Raw genomic sequence first — 17,365 nt, forward strand, 5'->3', positions numbered from 1 at the left:
TATTTCATCTCCGTTTCAACAATACAGAGAGATTAAAGTAATCCAACTAAACAAAGAAAACTGAAGAAAAGTCTTTTCAAGATCTTCTGTAAATGTCATTCTACAAAAATGCCTATTCTAACTGAGGAAAAAGATAGGACACCCTCACATGTATTCCCTCTTAAATTGGCTCAGATCTCACACAGGTATATCACACCAGGTGCACATAATTAGTAGATCGTTACTCTGCATGTTGAATGAGGCTTGCCCTATTTAAACTTTAGACATTTCGTTTGGTGTGCTCCTGACTGTTGAAGTGAGAGTGAGCACCATGGTGAGAGCAAAAGAGCTGTCAGAGGACTTCAGAAAAAAGATTGTAGCAGCCTATGAGTCTGGGAAGGGATTTAAAAAGATCTCAAAAGATTTTGAAATCAGCCATTCCACTGTCCGGAAGATAGTCTACAAGTGGAGGGCTTTCAAAACAACTGCCAACATGCCCAGGACTGGTCGCCCCAGCAAGTTCACCCCAAGAGCAGACCGCAAGATGCTAAAAGAGGTATCCAAAAACCCTAAAGTGTCATCTCGAGAACTACAGCAGGCTCTGGCTACTGTTGATGTAGAAGTACATGCCTCTACAATCAGAAAGAGACTGTACAAGTTTAACTTGCATGGGAGGTGTGCAAGGAGGAAACCTTTGCTTTCCAAGAGAAACATCGAGGCCAGACTGACATTTGCCAGCGATAAAGTTGACAAAGACCAGGACTTCTGGAATAATGTTCTTTGGACAGATGAGTCCAAAATTGAATTATTTGGACACAACAGCAGAGGACATGTTTGGCGTAAACCAAACACAGCATTCCAAGAAAAGAACCTCATACCAACTGTGAAGCATGGAGGTGGAAGTGTCATGGTTTGGGGCTGCTTTGCTGCAGCAGGACCTGGTCAGCTCACCATCATAGAATCCACGATGAATTCTACTGTGTATCAGAAGGTGCTTGAAGAACATGTGAGACCATCAGTTAGAAAATTAAAGCTGAAGCGGAACTGGACCATGCAACATGACAATGACCCAAAACATACTAGTAAATCAACCAAAGATTGGCTGAAAAAGAAGAAATGGAGAGTCCTGGAATGGCCAAGTCAAAGTCCAGATTTGAATCCCATTGAGATGCTGTGGGGTGACTTGAAAAGGGCTGTACGTGCAAGAAACCCCTCAAACATCTCACAGCTGAAAAAGTTCTGCATTGAGGAGTGGGGTAAAATTTCCTCAGACCGATGTCGAAGACTGGTAGATGGCTACAAGAACCGTCTCACTGCAGTTATTTCAGCCAAAGGAGGTAACACTCGCTATTAGGGGCAAGGGTGTCCTATCTTTTTCCTCAGTTAGAATAGGCATTTTTGTAGAATGACATTTACAGAAGATCTTGAAAAGACTTTTCTTCAGTTTTCTTTGTTTAGTCGGATTACTTTAATCTCTCTGTATTGTTGAAACGGAGATGAAATAACCATTTATTAAAAATGTTACAAAAAACCACATGCTTTCAAAGGGTGTCCTAATTTTTTCACAAGACTGTACTTTTTATATTATTAAAACACCCCAAAAAATGTGTAGTACAATATTACTGCAACGCAGACCAGCAAATAAGTTGTCCTTTTTTTTTACACTTATACACCCCAAAAAAGGCTGTAGTACAAAGTAACTGCACTGCAGAATGGCAAATAAGATGTACTTTTTATACTATTAAAACACCCCCAAAAAAATTGTGTAGTACAATGTAACTGCACCGCAGAACAACAAATAAGATGTACTTTTTTTACACTAATACTCCCCAAAAAAGGCTGTAGTACAAAGTAACTGCACCACAGAATGGCAAATAAGACGTACTTTTTTTACATTTATACACCCCAAAAAAAGCTGTAGAACAATGTAACTACACGGCAGAACGGCAAATAAGTTGTCCTTTTTTTTACACTTATAGACCCCAAAAAAGCCTGTAGTACAAAGTAACTGCACCGCAGAATGGCAAATAAGACATACTTTTTATACTATTAAAACACCCCCAAAAAAATGTGTAGTACAATGTTACTGCACAGCAGAACAGCAAATAAGACATACCTTTTTTTACACTTATACACCCCAAAAAAATCTGGAGAACCATGTAACTGCACTGCAGAATGGCAAATAAGATGTACTTTTTATACTATTAAAACACCCCCCAAAAAATGAGTAGTACAATGGTACTGCACCGCAGAACGGCAAATAAGATATACCGTATTTTTCGCCCTATAAGACGCACCGGCCCATAAGAGGCACCTACGTTTTTAAAGAGGAAAATAATTTTAAAAAAATTTAACCAAAAGGCGTGCTTTTGGTGGGTTTTGAAATAATGGTGGTCTGTGCATGACACTATTATGGGGGATTTGTGGATGACGCACTATTATGGAGGGGATCTGTGGATGGCGCTGTTATGGGGGGGATCTGTGGATGGCACTGTTATGTGGGGGATCTGTGGATGGCAATGGGGGGATCTGTCGATGGCACTTTTATGGGGAGGGGCATCTGTGGATGGCACTGTTATGGGGTGGGGGATCTGTGGATGGCACTGTTATGGGGATGGCACTGTTATGGGGTGGTGGAACTGTGGACGGCACTGTTATGGGGTGGGGGATCTGTGGATGGCACTATTATGGGGTGGAGGATCTGTGGATGACACTGTTATGGGGGAGATCTGTGGATGACACTGCTATATATGTGTCATCCACAGATCCCCCCATAACAGTGTCCCCTCGCCGCTCACAGCAGTATTTCTAGTAATCACTACTCTAGTAACAGTAATCCTTAACCTCTTAATAAATGTAACTAAAGTTGCGCTCTCCCCTGTATCACAGCACTTACTAACAAGCATCTGGAGTAGGCAGAATGGCTGTCAGCGTTACGTCACTCACTGACGTTGCGCGCCTGCTCCGCCTGCTTCATTCATAAAGTGGGAGGAGCAGTCGCCATTCTGCCTGCTCCGGATGCTTGTTAGTAAGTGCTGTGATACAGGGGAGAGCGCAATTTTTGTTAAATTTATTAAGGATTACTGTTACCAGAGTAGTGATTACTAGAAATACTGCTGTGAGCGGCGGGGCCCGGTGTAAGAGTACAGTGACTGCACAGGGCCCCGCCGCAAGTTCCCGAACTCTAGCCTCTCCTCCCTCTCCGCTGATACATTGCAGTCTAAAATGGCAGCATTCGCCCCATAAGACGCAGAGGCATTTCCCCCCCACTTTTGGGGGGGGGGGGTGCGTCCTATGGGGTGAAAAATACGGTACCTTTTTTACACTTATACACCACAAAAAAGGCTGTAGTACAAAGTAACTGCACCGCAGAATGGCAAATAAGACATACTTTTTTTTACACTAATACACCCCAAAAGAAGCTGTAGAACAATTTAAATACACCGCAGAACGGTTAATATGACATACAGTAGCAAGAAAAAGTATGTGAACCTTTTGGAATGATATGGATTTATGCACAAATTGGTCATAAAATGTGATCTGATCTTCATCTAAGTCACAACAATAGACAATCACAGTCTGCTTAAACTAATAACACACAAAGAATTAAATGTTACCATGTTTTTATTAAACACACCGTGTAAACATTCACAGTGCAGGTGGAAAAAGTATGTGAACCCTTGGATTTAATAACTGGTTGAACCTCCTTTGGCAGCAATAACTTCAACAAAACATTTCCTGTAGTTGCAGATCAGACGTGCACAACGGTCAGGAGTAATTCTTGACCATTCCTCTTTATAGAACTGTTTCAGTTCAGCAATATTCTTGGGATGTCTGGTGTAAATCGCTTTCTTGAGGCCATGCCACAGCATCTCAATCGGGTTGAGGTCAGAACTCTGACTGGGCCACTCTAGAAGGCGTATTTTCTTCTGTTTAAGCCATTCTGTTGTTGATTTACTTCTATGCTTTGGGTCGTTGTCCTGTTGCAACACCCATCTTCTGTTGAGCTTCAGCTGGTGGACAGATGGCCTTAAGTTCTTCTACAAAATGTATTGATAAACTTGGGAATTCATTTTTCCTTCAATGATAGCAATCCGTCCAGGCCCTGATGCAGCAAAGCAGCCCCAAACCATGATGCCCCCACCACCATACTTCACAGTTGGGATGAGGTTTTGATGTTGGTGTGCTGTGCCTCTTTTTCTCCACACATAGTGTTGTGTGTTTCTTCCAAACAACTCAACTTTGCTTTCATCTGTCCACAGAATATTTTGCCAGTACTGCTGTGGAACATCCAGGTGCTCCTGTGCAAACTGTAAACATGCAGCAATGTTTTTTTGGACAGCAGTGGCTTTCTCTGTGGTATCCTCCCATGAAATACATTCTTGTTTAGTGTTTTACGTATCGTAGATTCGCTAACAGGGATGTTAGCATATGCCAGAGACTTTTGTAAGTCTTTAGATGACACTCTAGGATTCTTCTTCACCTCATTGAGCAGTCTGCGCTGTGCTCTTGCAGTCTCTTTACAGGACGGCCACTCCTAGGGAGAGTAGCAGCGTGCTGAACTTTCTCCATTTATAGACAATTTGTCTTACCGTGGACTGATGAACAGCAAGGCTTTTGGAGATACTTTTATAACCCTTTCCAGCTTTATGCAAGTCAACAATTCTTAATCGTAGGTCTTCTAAGAGCTCTTTTGTGTGAGGCATCAATCACATCAGGCAATGCTTCTTGTGAAAAGCAAACCCAGAACTGGTGTGTGTTTTTATAGGGCAGGGCAGCTGTAACCAACACCTCCAATCTCATCTCATTGATAGGACTCCAGTTGGCTGACACCTCACTTCAATTAGCTCTTGGAGATGTCATTAGTCTAGGGGTTCACATACTTTTTCCACCTGCACTGTGAATGTTTACATGGTGTGTTCAATAAAAACATGGTAACATTTAATTCTTTGTGTGTTATTAGTTTAAGCAGACTGTGATTGTCTATTGTTGTGACTTAGATGAAGATCAGATCACATTTTATGACCAATTTGTGCATAAATCCATATCATTCCAAAAGGTTCACATACTTTTTCTTGCTACTGTATGTATATTTCCTATATATACACCCTGCAACACAGCACTTGCACCCCAATAGCAAACACGGTTTGCTGGAATCACAGAGGTATCATCTAGTGCAGGGATCACCAACCTTCGGCACTCCAGCTGCTGTGAAACTACAACTCCCAGCATGCAAACATGCTCGGCTGTTTTCAAAACTCACATAGAAGTGAATAGAGCATTGTGGGAGTTGTAGTTTCAGAACATCTGGAGTGCCGAAGGTTGCTGATCCCTGAACTAGTGCAAACCTAAAAGCAGCAGTATCATAGCAATTTGGATCCCCAATAAGTGCAGCAAGGTGTAATAGAATCGCTCCTATTACCCAGGCTGTAACCTCCACTACTGAACCATGTTCTCCTTTTATAGCGTGGATGATGCCTCCCTATGCTTTCCCTACACCTTGAATAATCTTTCCTTGAACTTGTAAATAGTTTTTTCAGCACAATAAAGTCTTTCCTAGCACTGTCCCTAGCGCCTACTAACGTCTCTCCCTGCACATACACTGGAAAATGGCAGAATTCAAGATGGCTAAGGCAATTTATAGGGCTGTGACATCACAGGGCTGGCTAACTGCATGGAGTAAAAGAGCACCATGCACATTTGAGACCCAATGTGGGGATTTATGCATCTTGTGCTGACAACTGTAGAGTATCTAGGGTGAAATAATAAATGGAACCCCTGAGAAATGACCCTATATCAAGATATTTATTGAGGAGTGGTGTGAGCATTTTGACTCCATAGATGTTTTGTAGAAATTAAAGGGTTTTTCTAATATTTTAATATTGGATAGGCCATCATTATTAAAATATCAGAAAACCCTTTTAATGAGCAGGGGACTGTGCAAAATTAAAACTGCATGTTTTCCACATATACGGCATTTCAGTGCCCAATATGTGCACAGCTTGTTCCATCTGAGACACACCACACCTTTTAAATTGTTCAGTAGGCTCTACTGGTTATTGCAATGCTATAAATGTGGATGTAAACTGCTGTTCGGGTATGCTGCAGGGTTGAGAAGATAAACACCAGCTTCTGGCTCTTGCTGTGCAGATTTTGATAGATTGGTTTATGGGTACCATTTTGAACAGGCACCAGTACAGCCATTTTCTGAGAACCATACATTTATTTTTCTCTCAATGGAGCTGTGTGAGGGCTTTTTTTTTTTTTAGATAAGTTGCCATCATCATTGATTTTATTTTGGGGTACATACAACTTTTTGGTCACTTTTATTTAGCTTTTTGGAAAGCAGAATAAACAGCTTTTTGAGTTTTGTTAATGTAACGAGCACGTAATGATAATATCTTTATTCCGCAGTTCAGTAAGATTACAGTGATACCAATTTTTTCCCCGTTTTTTTATGTTTTACCACTTTTAAACATTTTTGAAAAAAGGATCATGTTTTCACATTGCCATTTTCTGAGAGCCGTATTTATTTTTATTTTTCAGACGATGGTCTTGTTTGGGGGCTCATTTTTTGCCGGATGAGGTGATGTTTTCATCGGTACACATGAATTTTTGATCGCTCGATTTTACACTGAATGGCTGTTTTGGCTCAGTTTTTATTATTTTTCTTTATGGCGTTCACCTGATGGGGTACAGCTTGTGATATTTTTATAGAGCAGGCAGTTATGGACACAGCAATACCTAATATGGCAATTTTTTTGGTTTAGGTTTATTTTTACACAATGAAAGGATTTTTCGAAAAGAAAAAATGTTTTTGTGTCACCATTTTCTGGGAGCCATTTTATTTTATTTTTTGCTGATGGCCTTGTGTGGGGGCTCATTTTTTGCAGGATTAGGTGATGTTTTCATTGGTACCATTTTTGGGTACATAATACTTTTTGATCGCTTGATATTACACTTTTTGTGAGGCATGGTGACCAAAAAATGCCTGTTTTGGCACAGTTGTTATTTTTTTACAACGCTCACCTGAGGGGGTAGAGCATGTGATATTTTATAGAGCCGGTCATAACGGACGCAGCGATACGTAATATATCTAGTTTTCTTTTTTACAATTTTAAATTACTTGATTATGGGTAAGGGGCACATTTTTACTTGAAACTTTACTTTTTATTTTTACAGTGTGCCTATGTGGCATCCATAGCTGGCAGGTCTCAAGGCCAATGGTCAGGGAGGTAGCTCCCTCTCTCTGAAAACCCTGTACATGCTGCAGTTAGAATTTACCACAGCATATAAGCAGTTAATATGTCGCCATCAGTGTTTTCACCGATGCTGGCAGATACAGCAGGGTTGTCAGTAACAGCTGGAGACCTGATGCTGGTTGTCATGTACACATACTGCGCTGGAACTCTACGGGTTTAACCAAACCAAGTTCTATTTTCGCCTCATCAGTCCACAAAACATTGTCCTAATAGCCTTCTGGTATGTCCAGGTGATCTTTAGCAAACTGGAGACAGGCAGCAATGTTGTTTTTGGAAAGAAGTATCTTTCTACTTGCAATCCTGCCATGCACACCATTGTTGTACAGCGTCCTCCTGATGGTGGACTCATGAACACTAAGGCCTCTTTCACATCGGCGTCCCGGATTTTCTCTGAATGCGTCGCGTGTGCATTGTGGGAAACCCGCGCGAGTAGGCACGCAATTGCAGTCAGTTTTGACTGCGATTGCGTTCCGATGTTCAGTTTTTTCCGCCTAAGTGCAATGCGTTTTGCACGCGCGTGAGAAAAAACTGAATGTGGTACCCAGACCCGAACCCGGACTTCTTCACTGAAGTTCAGGTTTGGGTTAGGTGTTCTGTAGATTTTATTTTCCCTTATAACATGGTTATAAGGGAAAACAATAGCATTCTTATTACAGAATGCTAACTAAAATGTGGCTTGAGGGGTTAAAAAAGTAAAAAAAAATTAACTCACCTCATGCTCTTGTTCGCGCAGCCGGCATGTCTTCTTTCTTCTTCTTTCAGTACCTGCAAAAGATCCTTCTATCTTCATTCAGCAGGACCTCCGCTGACGTCACTGCGCTCCCCATGTGGTGAGAGTGATTACGTCATCAAAGGTCCTTTTGCAGGTCCTGAAAGAAGAAGAAAGAAGACGATGCCGACTGCGCGAACAAGTGGATGAGGCGAGTTAATTTTTTTAACCCCTCAATCGACATTTTAGTAAGCATTCTGTATTAAGAATGCTATTATTTTCCCTTATAACAGTGTTATAAGGGAAAATAATACAGTGAATTTACTTTAATGGGGTCCGGGGTTGCTCATTCCTATTATCTCCTAGCAACCATGTGTGAAAATCGTACCGCATCCGCACTTGCTTGCGGATGCTTGTGATTTTCACGCAGCCCCATTCATTTCTATGGGGCCTGCATTGCATGAAAAACACAGAATATAGAACATGCTGCGATTTTCACGCAACTTTCAAGTGATGAAAATCACCGCTCATCTGCACAGCCCCATTGAAGTGAATGGGTCCGGATTCTGTGCGGGTGCAATGTGTTCACCTCGCGCATTTCACCCGCGCGGAAAACTCGCCCGTGTGAAAGGGGCCTTATAGTGGTGTAGAACACTGTGCCTTGCAGTAACACGCATAGGGAGTCTGCTGTGGTAGTGAAATGATACTGTGAGTCAGTATGACATGCAGATGGCAGGCATCGCTCTTAGAATCACTGCACATTTTACTTATTTGGGCAGTCATGGGGCCAAAACTGACCAAATAACTCAAGTATGAACTCAGCCTTACAGGTTGATGTTAGCATCAAAGAAAAAGCGCACTCCTTTTACACCGTCGTCAGCTCATTTTTATTTTGCCACTATTACACAACAAAAAGGGCTTTAAAACATATAACTGCAACACTGAACGGCAAATATATTTTACTTTTGCCACTAATACACGACATAAAGGCTTTAGAACATATAACTGCACCGCTGAACGGCAAATATACTTTTCTTTTGCCACTAATTCATGCCACAAAAGGCTTTACAACATATAACTGCACCGCTGAACGGCAAATATATTTTTCTTTTGCCACTAATACATGCCACAAAAGGCTTTAGAACATATAACTGCACCGCTGAACGGCAAATATATTTTTCTTTTTCCACTTATACATTGCCACAAAAGCTTTAGAACATATAACTGCACCGCTTAACGGCAAATATATTTTTATTTTGCCCCTATTATATGACAAAAGGGGCTTTAGAACATATAACTGCACTGCTGAACGGCAAATATATTTTACTTTTTCCACTTATACACGCCACAAAAGGCTTTAGAACATAAAACTGCACCGCTGAACAGCAAATATATTTTTATTTTGCCATTGTTACATGACAAAAAGGGCTTTAGAACATATAACTGCACAGCTGAGCGACAAATATATTTTTCTTTTGCCACTAATACACACCACAAAAGGCTTTAGAACATATAACTGCACTGCAAAAGGGCAAAAAGGACGTAGAAATATTTCCTTGTAATAAACCCTGTTAATGGCTGTAACACCCCAATAACAAGAACGGTTTGCTGGAATTGGAATTACAGAGCTGTATAATGGCAATTTGGGTGCCCAGTCAGTGCAGCAAGGTGTAATAGGATTGTAATAGGTGTATGTCACGGCCATGGTCATGGTCGTGACTCTTAACCGCATGCAGTTGCCTGCAGTCTTGGTGTTGTTGTCAATCACAGGTGAGGGCTATAGTATGTTGCCTCACCTGTGGTTGCCGCTGGCAACATTGTGTATGTGGCAGCAGAGCAGCCTGAGCGGTGCTAGGCAGCTTGCTGCAGTAGGCATGCGGTTGCACCTGGCAACCTCTATTTATAGGTGTGCCTTTTATCGGTGTGCACGGGGTGTGATGTCTGTTGTGTGCTGTGTCCTTTATGTTGGTTGTGGATAGCAGCACTTGCACGTGGGTTCCAGGTTGTTTGTCTGTGGCAGGTAAGTGTGGAACTAGTCTCACTTACCTGTCATTGCCATATGTCTGTTTATGTTTCCCCTTTCTATGTAGCCTGGCCAGTGAGACTCCTGGTCCTCCGTGTCTAGGAGGAACGGGTCGTCTTACCCTGCTCCTAGTCCAGGGCCACCCTGAGGGCGAGCAGGAATATCAGGTTCCGGAGTATGAGCCCTCCTACCTTCAGGGTTGGCTCATACGGATAGGAAACAGGGTCAGAGTTAGGGATGTGTAGGAGGTGACCAGCTCCCTAATTCTCTGTCCTGGCCTTGCAGCGACTCCATCTGCTGATACCGCACGGCTGAGGGTTTTCCTCATCCTCAGTCGTGACAGTATGACAACCAAGGCTCCTCACAGGGCGTGCCCTCGAAAGAGGGTGAAGCATGCATCGCCATATGCTGATGGGGTGCATGCGCGTTCTCCGGAGGTTTCGCCGCTGACGGCGCGGTGAGTGGCTTTTCCCCGCCATCTCTTCACCGTGTTCTGTTTTGGCGTCCCCTTATTTTTATATTTGCACGTTTGTTTGTTTGGTGTGCGGTTGCACGCCTTCGAAAGAGGGTGCAGCATGCAGCGCCATCTGCCTTTGGCCTGCATGCGCGTTCTCCGGAGGGAGAGCGTTTTGGGGATCACCGTTAACGGCGCGGTTGGTGGCATATTCCCCGCCACCTTACCTTCCGTGTCCGTGTTGGTGATCCCTCGTCCCTCTCTATGTTCCTATCTCTGGTCGTCTGCTGGCAGCGTTCCGTTAGTGTTCCGGCTGTGTGCTGGGTAGGAGTGTCTGTTGGCAGCGACTGGAGTGGGGACGTTAATAGAGAGTGGACGCAGTGTCAGTGCGGTCTCCTCGGGCTGTTTCTTTGCTGGTCTCTGGTTCCTGTGTGTTGTTCCAGAGGCTGGCAGTCGGATCCTGGTTCCTGTGTGTTGTTCCAGGGTCCGCAGCAGTCCTGGGGAGACTCGCAGGTACTGACACTGATTCCCCTTCTCCTATCCCCTTGTTGGGTCCCGCACCAGTTTCCTTTTTTTTGGTCGGGGGCTTTGAGGGGTGGGAGTGTCACGGCCATGGTCATGGTCGTGACTCTTAACCGCATGCAGTTGCCGGTGGTCTTGGTGTTGTTGTCAATCACAGGTGAGGGCTATAGTATGTTGCCTCACCTGTGGTTGCCGCTGGCAACATTGTGTATGTGGCAGCAGAGCAGACTGAGCGGTGCTAGGCAGCTTGCTGCAGTAGGCATGCGGTTGCACCTGGCAACCTCTATTTATAGGTGTGCCTTTTATCGGTGTGCACGGGGTGTTATATGTGTTGTGTGCACTTCCCCTTTAAGTTGTTGTTTTCCCTTCCCTGGTGTTGGAAGGGTTAACTTCCTTCCTAGTGTGTGTGTGCACTGGGTGTGTCTGACTGTGGGTGTGGCTACTTGGCCCTATAAAGCCTCAGTGGAAGGCAGTAGTCAGAGAGGGTGCTTCAGCCATGCTTGCTGGAGACAGCCTCCTGCTTATTTACCATCTGCCAGTGAGGGCCACCCTGGTTGTCATAAACATTATGTCTGGTGTTAGTTTATGGTTTATATGTTATTGCAGCATATGGTTTACTGGGTTCCCGTGTTATGTCTGTTGTGTGCTGTGTTCTTTATGTTGGTTGTTGATAGCAGCACTTGCGCGTGGGTTCCAGGTTGTGTGTCTGTGGCAGGTAAGTGTGGAACTAGTCTCACTTACCTGTCATTGCCATATGTCTGTTTATGTTTCCCCTTTCTATGTAGCCTGGCCAGTGAGACTCCTGTTCCTCCGTGTCTAGGAGGAATGGGTCGTCTTACCCTGCTCCTAGTCCAGGGCCACCCTGAGGGCGAGCAGGAATATCAGGTTCCGGAGTATGAGCCCTCCTACCTTCAGGGTTGGCTCATACGAATAGGAGACAGGGTCAGAGTTAGGGATGTGTAGGAGGTGACCAGCTCCCTAATTCTCTGTCCTGGCCTTGCAGCGACTCCATCTGCTTATACCGCACGGCTGAGGGTTTTCCTCATCCTCAGTCGTGACAGTGTAATAACCCAGGCTGTAACCTCCCCTACTGGACCCTGTTCTACATAAATGCTGTGGAATGATTCTTCCCTATCCTTTCCCTTGAATAATCTTTCCCTGAACTTGTAAATATTTTTTTTAGGCACAATGAAGTTTTTTCTAGCACTGTCCTTAGCGCCTGCTGACGTCTCTCCCTGCACTAAGCACACTGGAAAATGGCAGAATCCAAGATGGCTGAGGCTATTTATAGGGCTGTGACATCACAGGGCTGGCTAGCTGCATGCATGGCAGTGTGGGTGATCCCTCGTTCCCAGAGTTCTTTGCTCCATGTGCAGCAGCCATTTTAGAAAAAATGTGATTCGTTACCACAAAGCATAAGGAAATTCGAAGCGAATCAAATTTTCCCTGAAATTTGGATCAAATTCCACTTCGTCAGCTTCGATTCGCTCATCTCTAGTCATCTTTGTTAGGCTACTTTCACACTTGCGTTAGGAGCGGATCCGTCTGGTGTCTGCACAGACGGATCCGCTCCTATAATGCAAACGCTTGCATCCGTTCAGAACGGATCCGTTTGCATAACTGTTTATTTCAGATCTGATTTTTCACTTCGGAAAACTCAGATCCGACAGTATATTCTAAACACAGAAGCGTTCCCATGGTGATGGGGACGCTTCAAGTTAGAATATACTGAGAACTGTGTACATGACTGCTCTGTGTCCGGCCGGGAGCTCTTCCTACTGGTAAGTGAAAGGTCTGTGCGGCGCATTGCGACCTTTCACTTACCAGTAGGAGGAGCTCCCGGCCGGACACAGACATCGCAGCTCTTCAGGTAAGTATAATGCTGCTATTTGTTGCTAAGTAACCATGGCAGCCAAGACTGCAATAGCGTCTTGGCTGCCATGGTAACCGATCGGAGCCCCAGCGATTTAAACTGGGACTCCGATCGGTACTCTCCGCTGCCACCAATGATGATGGGGGGGGAGGGGTGATTTTAATTAGGGGGGGGAGAGAAGAGGGGAGGCCGCACTGGTCACAATACTTGGAATCCGCACTGGCCGGGCCACCAATGAATATAGAGGGAGGGGAAGGCCGCACTGGTCATATTTAATACTGGGGAGGGAGGGAAGGGGAGGCCGCATTGGTCATATTTAATACTGGGGAGGGAGGGGGAGGCCGCACTGGTCATATTTAATACTGGGGAGGCCGCACTGGTCATATTTAATACTGGGGAGGGAGGGAGGGAGGGGGAGGCCGCACTGGTCATATTTAATACTGGGGAGGGAGGGAGGGGGAGGCCGCACTGGTCATATTTAATACTGGGAATCCGCACTGGCCACCGATGAATATAGAGGGAGGGGGGCCACACTGGTTACAATTAATACTGGGGAGGGAGGGGGGCCCGCACTGGCCACCAATAAGTTAAATACAGGAGGGGGGGGGGGGTCTGCCCCCTGCTAGCATCTGCCAGGCAGCAGGGGGCAGTCATGTACACAGTTCTCAGTATATTCTAACTTGAAGCGTCCCCATCCCCATGGGAACGCTTCTGTGTTTAGAATATACTGTCGGATCTGAGTTTCACGATGTAACTCAAATCCGATGGTATATTCTAACATAGAGGCGTTCCCATGGTGATGGGGACGCTTCAAGTTAAAATATACCATCGGATTGGAGAAAACTCCGATCTGATGGTATATTAATAGGGACTCCTGACTTTACATTGAAAGTCAAATGGGGGACGGATCCGTTTGAAATTGCACCATATTGTGTCAACGTCAAACGGATCCGTCCCCATTGGCTTGCATTGTAAGTCTGGACGGATCCGTTTGGCTCCGCACGGCCAGGCGGACACGAAAACGCTGCAAGCTGCCAAACGGTGCCAAACTGATGCATTCTGTGCGGATCCGCATCCACTCAGAATGCATTGGGGCAGTACGGATCCGTTCGGGGCCGCTTGTGAGAGCCTTCAAACGGAACTCACAAGCGGAGCCCCCGAACGCTAGTGTGAAAGTAGCCTTAGTTGACTACTCCGGGGAATGATAATAATGGTCTTGAATTCCCTCCTCTTGTAAACATCTTGACTGTAGATTCTTGGAGCCCTACCTCTTCTTGTGAGGTCCTCCGAAATCTCTTTTGTTCGTGCTATGATACACTTCCACAAATGTGTTGTGAAGATCAGACTGGTTATGTTTATCTACTTTTAGGACTTGTGTGAAATTCTGATGTAGTTTTAGGTCAGATGTATGCAGAACTATGGAAAATTCTGAAGGGTTCACACATTTTCAAGCACCACTGTAGATGGCATACAATGTAAACAATGAAGAGATTATTCAAACTTAAAATCTTATTGGTTGAGGTGCCAAGAGTTGGATTCCCACTGATCTAATATTTTTAACTCTTTTATTAGTAAAGAAAAGTAACAGTGTATAAAAAGTTATACAATGTAGGATACAGTCAGCAGAGTAGGTAGCATGCATGAACAATCTCTAGTACACTGTTGCATATAGCCTGTGATATTACCAAAACCAGCAGTATTTATGAAAATAATATAATGTCCTTAAGGGCTTGTTCACACGACCGTGTGAAGCCCGTGCCCGTGCTGTGGACCGCATGGGGATCGCGGACCCATTCACTTGAATGGGTCCGCGATCCGTCCGTTCCGCAAAAACATAGAGCATGTTCTCCGGATTTGCAGACCCATTGAAGTGAATGGGTCCGCATCCGTGATACGGAATGCACACGGAACGGTGCCCATGTATTGCAGATCCGCAAATGCAGTCCGCAATATGGCAACGGGCAGCACACGTTCGTGTGAATGAGCCCTTAGGAGGAATGAGAAGAGGAATTGTGAGCAGTTGACAAGGCCTGGGCCTGTGCATTTGCTAGCTGTTGCCTGCTGTATTATACAGCTGGTACCCTGCTCTCACTGCCAGGTCAGGTTTCTTCATGTATTTTGGAAGCCAAAATCAGGAAAAGATTGTAAAAGGAGAGAGCTTTGACGACTGTTCACATGGTGCGGGTGCTGTGTGGCGGACATTGTTGCTTTGGTGCTGTGCTGGTGGGTTGATGGGGCCCTGCCGCCTGCTGGTGTGGTGCCGCGGCGCCGGTGGTAATCGGGCAGTGCCGCGCCAAAGTTAGGGTAGGTTCCCACTCGAGGAGGCAACCTTGTCGTGGTGAGTGGGCCAATGCTTTTTGATCAAAATGTATACTAATGCCTCATGTATAGCATGCAGCATAGGGGGCGGTATTCTAGGAAATGAAGCGATGTTTATTATGCTGAGAAGCAATTAGATCAAAGCATAGCATAAGGAGGTGTGATCCAGATTCACTCTAATTTTTGGATACAAAAGGAGAGAAAGTATTAAAGGGGTTTTCCGAGATTTAAATCCAGAGGATAGGTCATCAGTGTCTGATCGGTGGTGGTTTGACACCCAGGACCCCGCCGATCAGCTGTTTGAGAAGGCAACGGTGCTTGTAGTAGCACCACAGCCTTCTCGCTGCTTTACCTAGGCCAAATGACGACATGTTCATCGGTCACATGGCCTAGGAGCAGCTCAACCCCATAGAAGTGAATGGGGCTGAGTTGCGATACCAAGCACAGCCGCTGTACAATGTACCGCACTGTGCTTGGTGAGCTGTGAGAAGGCCGTGGTGGTCTTCTCAAACAGGTCATCAGTATTAAAATCTCGGAAAACCATTTTAAGGACAGATATTACTTCTCCTCTTTAATTCACTTCCAAAACTGCATCAGGACTCCTGAAATTGTGCCCATATCCTTTTGTTTGCTTGCTTCTTAAATCTATGAGGCATGCATCACACAGTACACCGAGGATTTTGCACTGTGCTGATTTATGAGCAGTTGTGGCCCGGTTGATGGCATAGAAGATCCTTTTAATTCTCTTTAGCCCTCTTATATCAAGATGATTCAAATCACAGGAATGTTGCTATGGGAATGCTTTGTGTCTGACACAGCATTCCCAGGAAAGTTTTGAAATTGGTTGGCATGAATGTTCTGACGTCTGATTCTGAAGCAATTGAGGCTATGTGTTTGGTGCTAATAATTACATTCTTACACAAATTACTCCTTAAAATTATTTCTGAGTATTATCTAATGCTGCATTTTCTTCCTGCAGTTTTCTACTTTGGGCCCTGATATTCATCCATTCTTTGGTGCTTTAGCAAGTGATAAAACTCAGGGTGTTTGACCTGGCTCTCCTGATCAAATTGGATCCACATTGTCATATGTAACTTACAAGCAGATGGTTTGCAGAATACCAGGCCTACCACCAGTATTACCCCTTCATATACCACCTGGTCTTCCCACACCTGACACTCAGGGAGTACTCTCATCAATAAAAACAATAATAGGTTTAATCGTGGCTGGCCCACACATCTGGTTCATCAATCAGTTCGGAGATTTAATTTGTGGACGTTCATACAGAAGAAACTGTATATTGTGTGGCACAGTGTAGGCTATATGTGTATAACATAAATATATTTTACATGAAAACTTACAATTACTTGGCTTGGCCCTTAGGGATCTCGGACACCACTTCAACACTTTGGCCGGGGGCTCGGCGGAGCTGATGTTGTGTTTTATCCTAATGAGAAAGATTTCATAATAAGGATTTGGAGAAGGGGCAGAGGTATAGCAGAGCAGGGAGAGGCTGGTGCTGCTACTAGGGGGTCATACCATGGGGGAGTAATAAAGCCCACCATAATGCGCCCCCAGTAGAACTAATTCTCCTTATATTAGACAGTGCAAAAAATACCCCCTTGTAATGCCCCCAATTGAGCTAATGTTCCCATAGTGCCACCATAATGTACCAGTATAAAATACCCCTATATAGTGCCGCCAGTAAATGCTGCATAGTGCTCCTCTCCCCCCTTCCTCCTAGTGCCCCCATAATGTACCAGTATAAAATGCCCCTATATAGTGCCCCAGTAGATGCCCTCAGTGTCCCCCATAATTTTAAAGCATAAAATACCCCTTCTTAGTGCCCCCAGTAGATGACCCTATAGTATTCCTCTCCCCTTCCCCATAGTACCCACCATAATGTGTCCCAGTATAAAATACTACTGTACAGAGCCCTCCATATAACATACCACTTCTTTGTAGCCTCGCCCTCAGTAGATGCCCCTATAGTGCCCACCAATAATGTGTTGGCAAGAAGTGCCCCCAATAATGTGCCAGTAAGAAGTGACCCCATAGTGCAACCTAATAATGTGCCAGTAAAAAGTGCCCCCAATGATGCCCCCCCGGGCCCCGGCCTTAATGTCACATTTCTCCCCCTCCATGTCACGTGACCCGTCATCACCCCCTTCTTTTTACATCACCCTCTTCGCGTCACATTATTTCTCCCCCCCTCCATAATGGC

The 17,365-nt window shown here is 44.7% G+C and overlaps 1 protein-coding gene across 1 annotated transcript in view; it reads left to right on the top strand.

The window, feature by feature from the left end:
- The window catches only part of DRAM1 (DNA damage regulated autophagy modulator 1), an 85,979-nt gene that overhangs the window by 11,906 nt on the left and 56,708 nt on the right, over positions 1–17,365 (top strand). The gene's annotated exons all lie outside the window — the stretch shown is intronic.

The sequence above is a fragment of the Bufo bufo genome, chromosome 1 (genome assembly GCF_905171765.1).
Source record: "Bufo bufo chromosome 1, aBufBuf1.1, whole genome shotgun sequence".
NCBI lineage: Eukaryota > Metazoa > Chordata > Amphibia > Anura > Bufonidae > Bufo > Bufo bufo.